At 40.3% G+C, this 13,400-nt stretch overlaps 1 protein-coding gene across 6 annotated transcripts in view; it reads left to right on the forward strand.

Moving 5' to 3' along the window:
- TRAK1 (trafficking kinesin protein 1) overlaps window positions 1-13,400 on the forward strand; it is a 238,668-nt gene that overhangs the window by 105,171 nt on the left and 120,097 nt on the right. The window lies entirely within an intron of this gene.

Genomic DNA, 13,400 nt, shown 5'->3' on the forward strand with positions numbered 1-13,400 from the left:
TGCTTTAATATACCATCTCTCCTTTGACTCTCTGAACAATACTGTGAGTAGCTAAGTGAGTATCATTATCCCAATTTTACAGATAAAGAGACTGGTTCCCAAGGTTAAGGGACATGCCTATAGTTACATAAACAACAAGTGACCAAGCCAGGACTCAAAGGACTTGTGATTTCCAGTCCAGGTTCTTTTTGCCTCTACATATAATAATTATGTCTAATGTTGGCATGGAAAGTCAAGGGAATCATAGGAGCACAGCTTTAGAACTGAGAAGAATCTTGAAGGTCATCACGGCTGACCCCATTTTCTGTATGAGGAAACTTGTCCAGGGTCACACAGCTAAATTCTTAAATGAATGAAAAGAAGTTATCAAATGTTATGTGTGAACTACTGAGCAGCAAAGGTTAGGTGGAATTAGAACCATTACACCAGTGGATAGAACTCTTGGCCGTGGAGTCAAGGAAGTCTTACTTCTAATATATCTTTGACGGTGGGTGAGTTACTTAATTTCCCTCTCCAGGCAATGTTCTAAGACCATAATTTATAGGCTAGTTTGTCTTTCTGTATTGGTGGAGGAACTTTATACATCAGGGAGTTCTCTATGATAATGAAATCACTGATCCAGGACAAAAATTAAGTGCTAATCCCTTGAATTTCTATAGAACTTTACTATGTACCATGTTATGAATTTAATCTGCACATAAGTCCTTAAAATTAATAGTTGGCTGGATAACTGTTCATTTATTGAGATAATCAGAACAGTGGTGTCAGACATATCTTAGGTTGCTCTTAGATTAAAATGTAAATGGGAAATATTTAACAAAATAAGTAAAAATACAATAGAACATAGATAATGTTTTTTTCTAAGTTAATATGGCACTGTAGAGATCCTTATGTGCAATTTAGTGGCCCCATTTCTATTCGAGTTTGATACCAGTACATTAGAGTATTTTGGAGTGTTATAGGAGCTTGGTATTAGCTCTTAAATTCCTGATCTGTAGGAGAATGGAATATTCATTTAATTAATTAAACTTAGACTCAGTTGAGTTGTTAAAGATAATTAGATCAGGAACCTCATTTAAAAAAACAGAGGACTTGATTTCTTTTCCCTCTCCCTCCCTCTCTCGCCCTCACCCTCCCTTTCCCTCTCCTCCCCCATCTCCCCCCACTTCCACTTCCCTCCTTCTTAATATATATACCATACAAGGGACAAGCTGTCTCATGTCTCTAATTCTCTGCTCATTTGTAAAGTGGAAGTAATACTGATATCTACCCTATCTACTTCACCAAAGTTCTTATTTTATTCTTAATTTAATTCTTATAAGAGTTAACTAAGTACTACCAAATCTCCCCTCTCCCCACCCACTTCGTTCTAGCCCTGTTGAGTCTGAGGATGGGAGCAGTTGTTAGAGAGGAGCAGTCCAAGTCCTAAGGGCCTTGAGCTCATCCTCTGATGAACACCCTCTGCTCTGCCTCAGGCACCTGGAGCATCCATGTGAGATTCCAGTAGATCGTGAACCACTGGTCCCCAGCCAATAGCTGTTATGAACCTGCTTGCTATGAACATGAAGCTGTTACACTCATGCATTCCTCATTGTTCTTGCTACCATGAGCAGTGCCCTTCCGCGTTGACTGGCCCATGACTCCTGGGGGAAAAAAAATCACAGCATAGATATGAGGAATGAGCCTCTGTGCCCTCTTCATCATTTCCCCAAAGTCACATTGCTTAATGGGAAAAACAAGGCCTAAAGAGGTTGAGTTTTTTTTTTCTAATAATGGCATTTCCTCCTGCCTTGATAGTAGCATCAATGAATTACATTGACAGGCTTCAAAAACTGGATGCTTCATTTATTGCTTGGGAAGTCATATTTTTCAAGAGTGATGGCATCATTCTATTAGCCCATTCCATCTGGCACCCTTTTGTGGCCATTGCGGGGGCAGCATGTTACTTTGTTACTTGGAAATGCCTATGTCAAAGTCCTCCAGATACTTTATGATCAATTCTGCATGAGATCTCCAAACCACGAGGACTTCAGTTGTGAAATTGGGGGTGGGATAAAGGAGATGAGGAGGGGGGGAGTAGACCATTGCAGAAGAAAAAGAAGCTGCACTGACTTTGCTATATTTGAAAACAATACAAATACTGTGAACTGCAATGATATGATTTGTGTTAGATGGGTTCCTACAATGAAAAAAAATGAGCTACTGTATTAAATGTCCATTCCATTTAATTTTGACAGTCAGTGGAATATCTTACCCCTCCTATGTGATCAGTGGTCAAGTTTTTTTTTTTTTTTTTACCATCATGGGATCTCTCAAATATACCTCCCTCTCTCTTTTGATACTTTCACCATCTTGGCCCTCATTACCTCATGGTTGTAGTCTGCAGGTGGGTCTCCCTGCTTCATCAAATAGTCTGTATAGAATTGGCCAGTGGATGTTGGCAAGTGATGATTTTTTATTTTAATCTTATTGATTTTACTGTATGGATTTTCTAAATTAATAAGTGAGGATGTAAAATTTAGTGCCAATTTTTAAAAACTACAGATTGCCAATTTTTGTCTGCCAACTTGTATCCACTATAAAATCAATGCAGCTTCAGATGCTTAGTCAGGTGTAGTTTATATGAGATGGGAAAATCATTTTGACCTCATTAACTTTCATGGAGACCCACCTCTCCCCTCTGCCTTTACCATTACTTCAGGGACCCTGTGGATGATGGATAAGGGGATACTTCTGTATTAGGTCATTATTAATGGGATTAGGCCAACCATCTGTGGAAAATTATGAAGAATTAATTGGATTGATCATTGTCCCCCCTACCCAAAAACAACTGAATAAGATAGAGTTATAGAATGATGGGTCTGAAAGTATTTTGGAGTTCATCTGGTTAAAATATATAATGATAGAGATGAAGAAACTGAGATGCACAAAGAAGTGACTTGTCCAAATTTGATCATCAAGTTTGTGGCAGAATTCAACTTTTTATTTCTCTAGGCTCCAGGGGTTTTTCTGAGTCACTCTTCTTTAGCTCTTCTGCCTTTGACAGTGTTGATCACACTTTTCTCGTGGATACTTTTCTTCATTCCAGGTTTTCCTTGATAACTGTTCTCTCTTTGGTCCTCCTCTTATCTGTTGGACTGTTTCTTCTCTGTTTCCTTTGCTGGATGTTCATCCATATCACACCTGCAAATTGTGGGTGTCCTATAGGACTATGTCTGGGCCCTTTATATTATTCTCCTTCTATGTTATTTCAGGGTAGGTAGGTGGCCTAGTGGATAGAGCACTGGGCTTGGAATCAAAAAGATTCATCTTCATGAATTCAGATCTGGCCTCAGACACTTACTAGACATGTGACTGGGCAACTCACTTAATCCTGTTTGCCTCAGTTTCCTCGTCTGTAAAATGAGCTGGAGAAGGAAATGGCAAACTACTCCAGTATCTTTTTGCCAAGAAAACCCCAAAAAGGGGTCAAGAAGAGTTGGACATAACTGGAATCATTGAACAATAAAAACCATATTATTTCACATGGTAATCATATCTCCCATGGGTTCAGTTACTAACTCTACTGATGATTCTCAAATTTACTTGTCCAGACTTAACCTCTGTGCTGACCTCCAGAGACTACCTGTTATACATCTCCTATTGCCTATTGTACACCTTTAACTGGATTTGCTATAGACATCTTACACTTTATGTGTCTAAAACTGAACTCATTATCTTTACCCCCAAACCCTGCCCTCTCCCTAATTTCCTTATTATTATTGAGAGCACCATCATCTTTTAAGTCACTGAGGCTCACAACCTAGACTTCAGCCTTGAGTCTTCAGTCTCACTCCTCATGTCCAATCAGCAGTCAGATTTCCTACCTTCTTAACATCTCTCAAATACATCCCTCTTATCTCTGATACTGATGAGGTACACCCTCATCATTCATGTTTGGACTATCAAAATAGCTTGATGGGGGTCTCCTTGCCTCAAGTTTCTTTCCCATTCCAGCCCATCTTCCACTCAGCTGTCAAAGTCATCATATTAAAATGCACATCTGACCATCTCTCCCTGCCTTACCCTATTCAATAAACTGTAGTGTTTCTCTATCATCTCCAGGATCAAATACATAATTTTCTGTTGGGCTTTCAAAGCTCTTCATAACCTGACCTCTTCCCACCTTTCCAGTCTTTTTGTGCCTTACTCCATCTGCCCCCACTCTGTCATCTAATGAAATAACTTCCTTGTTATTCTTCACACACACCACTCCATTTTCCAACTCCCCCAAATCAGAGCATTTTCACTGATTGTCCCTAAATTCCTGGAACTCTCTCCTTCCCTGTCTCTGCCTCCTGGCTTCCCTGGCTTCTTTCACATCTCAGCTGAAGTCCCACTTTTTGCAAGAAGAGTTTCCCAGCTTTCCTTGAATTTATCCTGTATCTGTCTTGTTTGTACATAGCTATTTTTATGTCATCTCCCCCATTAGATTGTGTATTGAGAGCAAGAATATCTATCTGCCTATCTATCATCTATCCGTCTGTCTGTATATCTGCCTATCATCTATCTATCTATCTATCTATCTATCTATCTATCTATCTATCTATCTATCTATCCATCTATCCATCTAGCTCTACCCTTTCTTTATATCATTGGCACTTAGTACAAATAGCAGGCAGTTAATAAATGCTAATTAATTGACTCCTCTCCTTATTCTTGGCTCCAGTTCCATAAACCAGGAATTTAGACATTCCCCCTTTCCTTTGTCTAATATGTAGATGAAAGCTCTTTGAAAATGATATTGCTAATGTAATTATAAGGTATTGCTATCCTAAACCAACTGTCATCTGGATAAGGTTCAATTTTTCCTTATATTTGAAAACATTTTCATAGGTTTCATTTAATTTTATTTTCATAGGTTTAATAAAACATTTGTCCTTATCAAAGGCTTAAAACCTTATGTTTTAACTCTTCAGGCTTGGTTTAAGGGCCCCATTCATTCCCTTTTAAAGTTTCCACTGTGATGTCATTTGAAGAGAGCTGATTTTTTTTCCTGAGTATGGAATTTTATCATCTTCACTCTTGCCTTCTCCCTTTCTTCTCCTACATTGGCTCTCTCTTCTGACTTCTTTACTCCTGTTAATATCTAGGAACCCTGGTTTGAAATTTGAGTCATCCTTCAAATTCCCCCTTCTTTGCCCCATTATGACCTACTTGGATATGGGTCACCAAGCTCTTTTGATTCAACCTTCTCAGAGGCCCTTGCGTCTTCCTTTTCCTTTTCTGTTGCCATAGCTACTGTCCTGGTTCATGCCTTTATCACCTCATGTGAATGACTACAATATTTCCTCATCGATCTTCTTTCTTGATATCTCTTCTCACTGTGTTATATCTTGTATACTACGAATGGATTTGCTTTCTTAAAATAGGGCATTTATTGTGTTACCTTTCTGCTTGGAAACTTTCAGTTGGTGTTCAGAATTGATATTTAATTTAATTTGACCCTGTACTACATCTCTAGCCTAATGTCCTCCATGAATTCTTCCCTTCAGCCAAACCAGTCTCTATCCTCTGCCCTCAAACATGCCTTTCTTTTCCCACCATTGTGCCTTGGATCATACTGTTTATGGTGCCTCCCTCTTCTCTGCCTATTCCATGCCTGTCATTTCTCATTGCCTGTCTCAATTACCACTTCTTCTAAAAGAAGGCATCCTGCCCACAGTGATTCCTCTCTCTCCCTCCCTTCCTCTTTCTCTCTCTTCTCCCTCTTCACTCTATCCCTCCCTTCTTCTTTCTCTCCTCCCTCCTCTCTCTCTCCCTCCTTTTCTCTCTCCCTCCTCCTTTTCTCCCCCCTTCTCTCTTCCCCCTTTCCTTCCTCTCTTTTTTCTCTCTTGCTTCTTTTCCCTCCCTCCCTCCTTTTCTCTCTCTCTTTTCTTCTCCTTTTATTTCTCTCTCCTTTTCTCCTTCCCCTCCTTCTCTCTCTCCCTCTTTTCTTTCCCTTCCCACTCCTTGGAATTCCCAGAACTCTTCTCTATTTCTCATTTGGCACTTACATATGGCTTTGGAGTATTGATTATGTTTTCCTGCATATATCTGATTTTCTTACTTAGACTCTTAGCTCCTTAAAGTCAGGGAACATCCAGGCCTCATACTACTTTGTATCCTTGATACTGGCTAGCCCCATAGCTTGCACATACTAGGTGTTCAATGAATATTTTTTCAGTTTGATAGCATTTCCACCCACCTCTCCTTGGAGCCTAGGCTGAGAAATACCCAGCAGGGCTCACTGCTAAAAACTGCATCAGTTGCATAAGCTAGCTCAAAATTAAGCTGGGAAATCATCCTAGTTTTTCAAGGGAGGGCCTGAGGCAGAGGTGAGATGGGGCATTTTTTTTTTTTCTTCCTGAAGCAGCAAAATATTCCTTTTCCTCCCCCAATTAATTTGGTCAAATGAGATTGGATGTAATATAAAAAGGGCCCTTGTTTCTGCTGCCTTAGTATGCTTGAGTGCTTCTTCAGCTTGCTTTCTCAGGCCTTTAATTAATGCTGGCTTGGGCTGCCTGCACGGATGTCTCCTCAGCTGTGTGCCTGTGACGCCTCCTCCTTTTTGCTGCAGCCAAGACTGGTGTCCAGTGTTAATGAAGGGTTTTAACAAATGCTAATTTGTGATGGGCTGCAGAATCCCTGAGAAGGAGATGGGAACAGGTGAAAAGCAGGTTGAAATCAGGCATTGGGGGTGGGGCTGGTAGGTGGGAGCCCATCTCTAAAAGTGGGTTTTAGCAACATGTGCATGACCTACATGCGCAATGTGGGTTGTGTGACCGAGTTGTTGTGAGAGGGTGGTTGTCATGATAATAGTAGGAATAATAGCATTTATGTTATTTATAATTATATATTATTACATATAAATAATATATTATATATAATAACACTTTAAGGTTTGCAAAGCGTCATACAAAGGTCTTTTTATTTGTTCTTCACAACCCTGTGGCAGGTGCTATTATTAGTCTTCCCACTTTGCAAATGAGAAAACTGAGGCAGCCTAAACCCTTTAAAAGTATTAGGAAAAAATGCGATAGCAACAAGAGGTCAAAAGGGATTGGGTTAAGTAAGAGTAGGAGGTGGGCAGTTTTCAAGAAGAGCCCCTTACAGAAACCCTTTCTAGCTTGACCATATGTTACCCTCCTTCCTCCATTCTACAACCTAGCCAAGCTGGGGCTGGGGCAGCTAGGTGGTGCCATAGTGCACAGAGCCCTGGGCTGGAATCAGGAAGACTCATTTTCCTGAGTTCAAAACTGGCCTCAGACACTTCCTAGCTGTGTGACCCTGGGCAAGTCACTTAACTCTGCCTCAGCTTCCTGATCTGTAAAAATGAGCTGGAGAAGGAAACGGCAAACCACTTCAGTACCTTTGTCAAGAAAACCCCAAATGGAGTCATGAAGGGTTGGACATGACTGAACAACAAAAGCCAAGCTACAACACTCCTGTCCTCTTCCCATTGAACTGGTTGTCTACCGTGCCAAGAATGCATGCCTACATTTTAGAATCCCTCTCTTTTTTTATTTTACTGTTCACATGACATCCTCATAAGCTGTCTTTCCTGATCCAACCTCTTCCTTGGTCAGTCCCATTCCTTCCTCCAACAATTTTTTTTTACCTTATAATTATTTTGTTGGAATATATTTATGAAAGTGTTGTTTTCCCTAATAAGCTCCTTAAGGCCCAGGGCTATATTTTACTTTTGTCTTTATATCTCCAGCACCTAGTTCAGTGCCTGACACACACAGTAGGTTCATTAATGAATGTTTATTGACTGATTTACTGCTGGGAATAGGGACCAAATATAAAGGTGTACAAGTGATTGGACATTGCATAGAAAATAACATTGGCCAGAACCAATGCTTGTACCTGGGGAACCATAGACAAAGGCTTTATTTCCTAGAGATTAGACTCTTAGGTACTTTTTAGAGGGTTATAGGACAGAAATAGAGCAGAACTCTGAAGAGAAGTCAAACTTATTGGGAGGCTAGGGGTTGACCAGCAAAGGAAGTGCTAGGCCCAGAGGGTGTCAAATTCTATAGCTTAACCCAGTTTCTAGCACATAGTAGGTTCTTAATAAACACTTGTTGACTTGCAATGTCTTGTATATCCATGATTTTGCTACTTAAGCACTTGTGTACTTATACAAGGTAGGTGTCATATAAAAGAAGCATCACATGTTGTAGGTAGGGGATAGATGGACTCAGGAAGTCTGGAGGGACCTGAGTTCAAAGTCTTCCTCTTGACACTTACCAGCTTTGTGACCTTGAGCATCTATGTTTATGTAACATCGGAGGATTGTCAAATTGTACTGCCAGACTGTGATTCCTATCCTTCTGCATAAACTCATACTGCTTGAGGATATGGAAGGAATGACAAAAATAGCGGTAGCACCATCTAGTGTACCTAGAAAGTTAGTACCTTATTTTTTTGAATCTTATTCTGTCTCGCTACTGGGTTTTGTTTTGTTTTGTTTTAGTTTTTTTTTTTTGTCAGTTTGGAAAAGTGATAATTAAAAAGGAGTTTTTTTCCCCCTCCAGGAAGTAAGGGCCAAAAGGTCAAAAGGTGTTGACAAAAGATCAAAGGAAATAATTTTAAATGGTGTGTGTATATATATGGGTAAGAGACAAGGATAAATCACAAATAGAACTTGAAGAGGTTCCTTTTTTCTTTGTTATTTATTTTATCTGCCCTTATTCTTTCCTCCATCTTTTAAAAAGTTTTTAATAGTATTTTTTCCTAATTACATGCAAAGATAATTTTCAGTGTTCAATTTTTGCAAAATTTTGAGTTCTAAATTTTTCTCTCTTCCTCCCTCCCCTCTCCACTTCTCAAGATGGCAAGCGATATTTTATAGGTTATACATGTGTAATCGTGTTAAATATATTTCCACATTAGTCGTGTTGTGAAAGAAGGAACAGAACAAAAGAAAAAAAAACGTGGAAAAACCAAAAAATGAAAATAATATGTTTCATTCTACATTCAGACTGCATCAGTTCTTTCTCTGGTTTTTCCCTCTTCTTTAAACCATTCTGAGTTACTGAACACAGTTGATTTTAAAAAAAGTTTTATTCATCCATATTTTGGTACCAGAGCAATTTTCCAATATAATCACTTGACTAGAAGCAGCTAGTGGCTCAGTGAATAGAGTTCTGGGCCTGGAGTCAGGAAGGCCTAAATTTTAAATCCAGCCTCAGATATATACTAGCTGTGTGACCTTGGGCAAGTCACTTAACCTCTGTTTGCCTTAGCTTCTTAACTGTAAAATGGGGATAATAGCACTCACCTTGCAGGATCATTATGAAGATCAAATGAAATGATTTTTGTAAAAACACTTAGCATAGTGTCCAGCACACAGTAGGTTCATAATAAATACTTATTCCCTTCCCTCCCTAGAATACTTAGACTTCTTGGTTGGGAAAGGCTTTTTGACCTGGTTTCTACTGCTGGCAATGAAGGTTGAACTCTGTGATCTTTTCATTCAAGAAACCTTATTTAGACTGTAGTGTTGTTCTTAATATTTGTGCATATATTTTTTTTAATTCAATCGATTTTTAAAAAAATTCTCTTTGTTATTAGGTCATCAAATGTCAGCAGGCATGACCGTTCCTATATTCATTGAAGAACAGAAAGCATTAAATATGAAACTGGTACTATATAAATGCTTATTCCTTTTCCTTGTAATAATGAGAAAGAATCAAACAAAACTAAGCAGCAAAGTAATACTGTCTAACAGGGTATCTCATATTCCTCACCCTAAATGGCCCCTCTTTCTACCAAGATGGGGGAAATGTGTTTTATCATCTGTTTAGTAGGAAGAATGCTGATCATTGCAATTAGAATCTGGCTTCTTTTTATTGTTGTTTTCATCTATTTCATCATAGACATCATGTATATTACTTACCTGATTCTGTTTTCTTCATGTTGCATGGGTTCATACTTACCTTTTTCTGTATCTTTTGTTTTTATGGCAGCATAACGTTAGTTGTTGTTTGTCCTTTGTTTTCAAAGAGGACCAGTGACATCCTGAGGGTGATGTCTTGACTCATGGGTGAATTGGATTTAAGTGATACAAAGTTGCACGGAACCATCAGCCTCACTCTCTCCTCTGGAGTCATTGAAGTCCATTGGCAAGACAAAAGTCAAGACGACTGGCAATGGCCTGGGATGCAGTGGATGGCTTTGGCATCTTTGGTGTCCGACCAAGCTCTAGGCACTTCACAGTACCTGCTTTAGCTATTTTCATGGCCATTGGGACAAATTGTTCTAATCCACCCATTCTGCCAAGGGAAGTCTTTGCATGCTTAGGTAGACCCTCCCTCCTCCCAACTCACCAGTGGGTTTGAGACCCCTTGGTTACCCTCCACCTGGTTTAGCCCATCTGCAGAGATGGTTTACCAGGGTGTGGCCACTGTGCAAGCTATAGCTTCTAGGAGCCATAGGTTGAGTTGGGTGAATCAGGTGGACATTTTCAGGGCTGCTCAGCAAGAATGTACATTACTTAGAGGAAGTATGGAGTGGTAGATAGATAGCTGGCTTTGAAGTCAGAAAGCCCTAGGTTCAAAGTGCAGAACTAGGGGCAACTAGGTGTTGCAGTGAGTACTGGCCCTGGAATCAGGAGGACCTGAGTTCAAATCCATCCACATTTATTAGCTGCATGACCCTGACAAGTCACTTAACTTCTGATTGCTTCATTTTCCTGATCTCTAAAATGGGAGTAGCACCTACTTGCCAAGTTGATTGTGAGGGTCATATGAGATAATAATTGTGAAGCACTTAGCACAGTGCCTAGTACATAGTAAATTCTATATAAATGCTTATTCCTTCTTCTCTACAGAAGTCAGTCCTATGATGAAAACGTTTACACTGATAACTTAAGTGGCTTGAATTTGGATTTGTATGTGCTCTTGATGTATTATGAAGGCAGAATTCATGATTTCAAAGAAAATCGTATATATGCCTGAATGGTTCAGAACTGCAGGATATGAGGAATTCTCTAAGGAGAAGGCAGAAGAATTAAAACATTTATTCAAGCTCCAAAGTAGCAGACCCACGAACCAGTGTCCCCAATTCAATATCCTGGCCAAAAGCTTCCAGGCCCAATAAGTTCGCTTCACAAGAGTAACCAGGAGGTTGCAGAAAAACATGATGACATTAAACCAAATCATATTCATGCTTCTCCCCTCCCGGTAAGAAGATTACCCACTGGCCTCAAGCCCTTGCTCAGCACTCTCCGGTTCGCACTCAGGTCAGCCCTGTTACCAGCAGCGCCTGCTGCTTCAGCTCCTTTGGCTTCGGCTTCAGCTTCACTGCTGCTGTTGATGCCGCTAGCTCAGACACATCTCCAAGCAGTGTTCTCTCCTTTTACAGTTTCAGAAGTCATCAAGTGTCCTCTGAGCAACCAGAACTTAAGCTCCTATGATTGGCTCTGGTCTTAGCTCCTCCCCTTAGGATCCTGGGATGCTTCATGCTCACATGGGCTTAGCACCTAGTAATTAGGGGTTTGGGGCAAACTTAGGAGCAAAGATCTAATCAGATCTTCTTAGTTGGCCCCAGTCCCTTAGTCGGCCCCACCTGGGGCCCCACCTTAAGCCTATTCAATGGGCAGGGAAGAGCTTCTCAAGTACTGATTGCCTTAACACTTTGAGAGATACCAGTTGCATTTATAGCACTGCCAACTTCTAAATAAAGTGCCTCTAGATTGCATTGACTGGATTTGGAGTCAGGACACTAGGTTTGGAATCATGGAGCTGATACTTCCTGTCTGTGTTACCGGTGATGCCTTTTCTGAGCCTCATCTGTACGGTGGATATAGTGACCCTGTCTATCCGAGGGATCTTCTAAGGAAGGTGCTTCATACATCTTAAAACTGTATAGAAACTGTTGTGCCGAAAAAAGTGAGCGAGACCTGGATGTAAATTTTGATGTGGATTTATTCAAGCGCTCTACTGTTCTAAGTAAAGACTCAAATCGAACAGCCCAGCAGGGGTAGGGTCCGGGTACTTAAAGGGAAAGAACACAGTTTGATTTCTGTGGAGATGGGAACACAGTGGGACAAGCTAAGGCAGGATTATTTCTGTAGAGAAGGGAACACAAACAGTGGGGTCCGTGGAGATGGGAGTACAAACAGTGGGGTGAGCTGGGACAAGATGGAGAAACTGGAGGGGGGCGCACAACAAAACATGCCATGATGCTGGTAGATCCTTGTTGGGTGATTGATCGCTGCTGTTTCCCTATTCAAAGTCTTTCCAGTTTGGTAGCACCTGCAGAGCTGGTGGCAGCCCCCAGGAGCCCAGGGCCACCGTGATAGTGGAATGAGGCGGCAGAGTAGGGAACATAATGGAACCCAACATCAATAGATGGTTTCTTTATGATTCCTTATGAGTCATCATTAAATTAAAAAAAAATTATACTTAGCAATTATATAGTGATTTACGGTTTTCAAAGTGCTTTATAAATGTATACAAAGGGCTTTACAAAAAAAAAAAAAGACATTCGATCCTCACAACGACCCTGGGAAGTAGGTGCTTCTATTATCCCCATTTTACAGGTGGGCAGCAAGGTGGTGCAGTGGAAAGCGCAGGAACTGGAGTCAGGAAGATGAGAGTTAACCTGTGTTCAAATCTGGCCTCAGATACTTCCTAGCTGCATGACCTGTGGACAAGTCACTTAACCTGCTTGCCTCAGTTTCCTCATCTGTGAAAGGAGCTGGAGAAGGAAATGGCAAACCACTCCAGTATCTTTGCCAAGAAAACCCCAAATGAGGTCATGAAGAGTTGGGCATGACTGAAAATGACTGAACAACAAAATTTTACAAATGAGGAAACTGAGATGAAGTGATTTGTTCAGGTTCACATAGCTAATAAGTGTCTGGGGCTGGACTTGAACTCAGGGCTTCCTGACTCCAGGTTCTATCCATTATGCCACTTAGCTGCCTTTAAATAATCTAGATAATAATAGCACCTATCTCACAGACTGAAGATCAGACAAGACTACACATTGTACACACACACATGTTTGTATGTATATGTATATATATGTATGTTTGTATGTATGTGTATGCGTATATATTATATATATGTTTAGGGAGAGGGGGAAGAGAAATAGAGAGAAGAGAGAGAGAAAAAGAGGAGAGATAGAGAGCGTGCTAAAGGTCTTTAACCATCAAAATGAATTTCATATAAAAAGCTGACTTTTATTACCTAAGTCTTTTAAAAACATTTTTTTTAGTTTCTTGCCTCTGTGTCCCACTGTTGACTTCCTGCCTCTATTTCTCTTCTACCTGTCCCCTTCCTTGGTTGTTTCTGGTCACATAAACACACAGTGATTGGAAGTTCTCTTCTTTCTGTATTTGACTTGGCTTTTGAATCCAGCCCGTT

The sequence above is a fragment of the Trichosurus vulpecula genome, chromosome 5 (assembly GCF_011100635.1).
Source record: "Trichosurus vulpecula isolate mTriVul1 chromosome 5, mTriVul1.pri, whole genome shotgun sequence".
Classification (NCBI taxonomy): Eukaryota; Metazoa; Chordata; class Mammalia; order Diprotodontia; family Phalangeridae; genus Trichosurus; species Trichosurus vulpecula.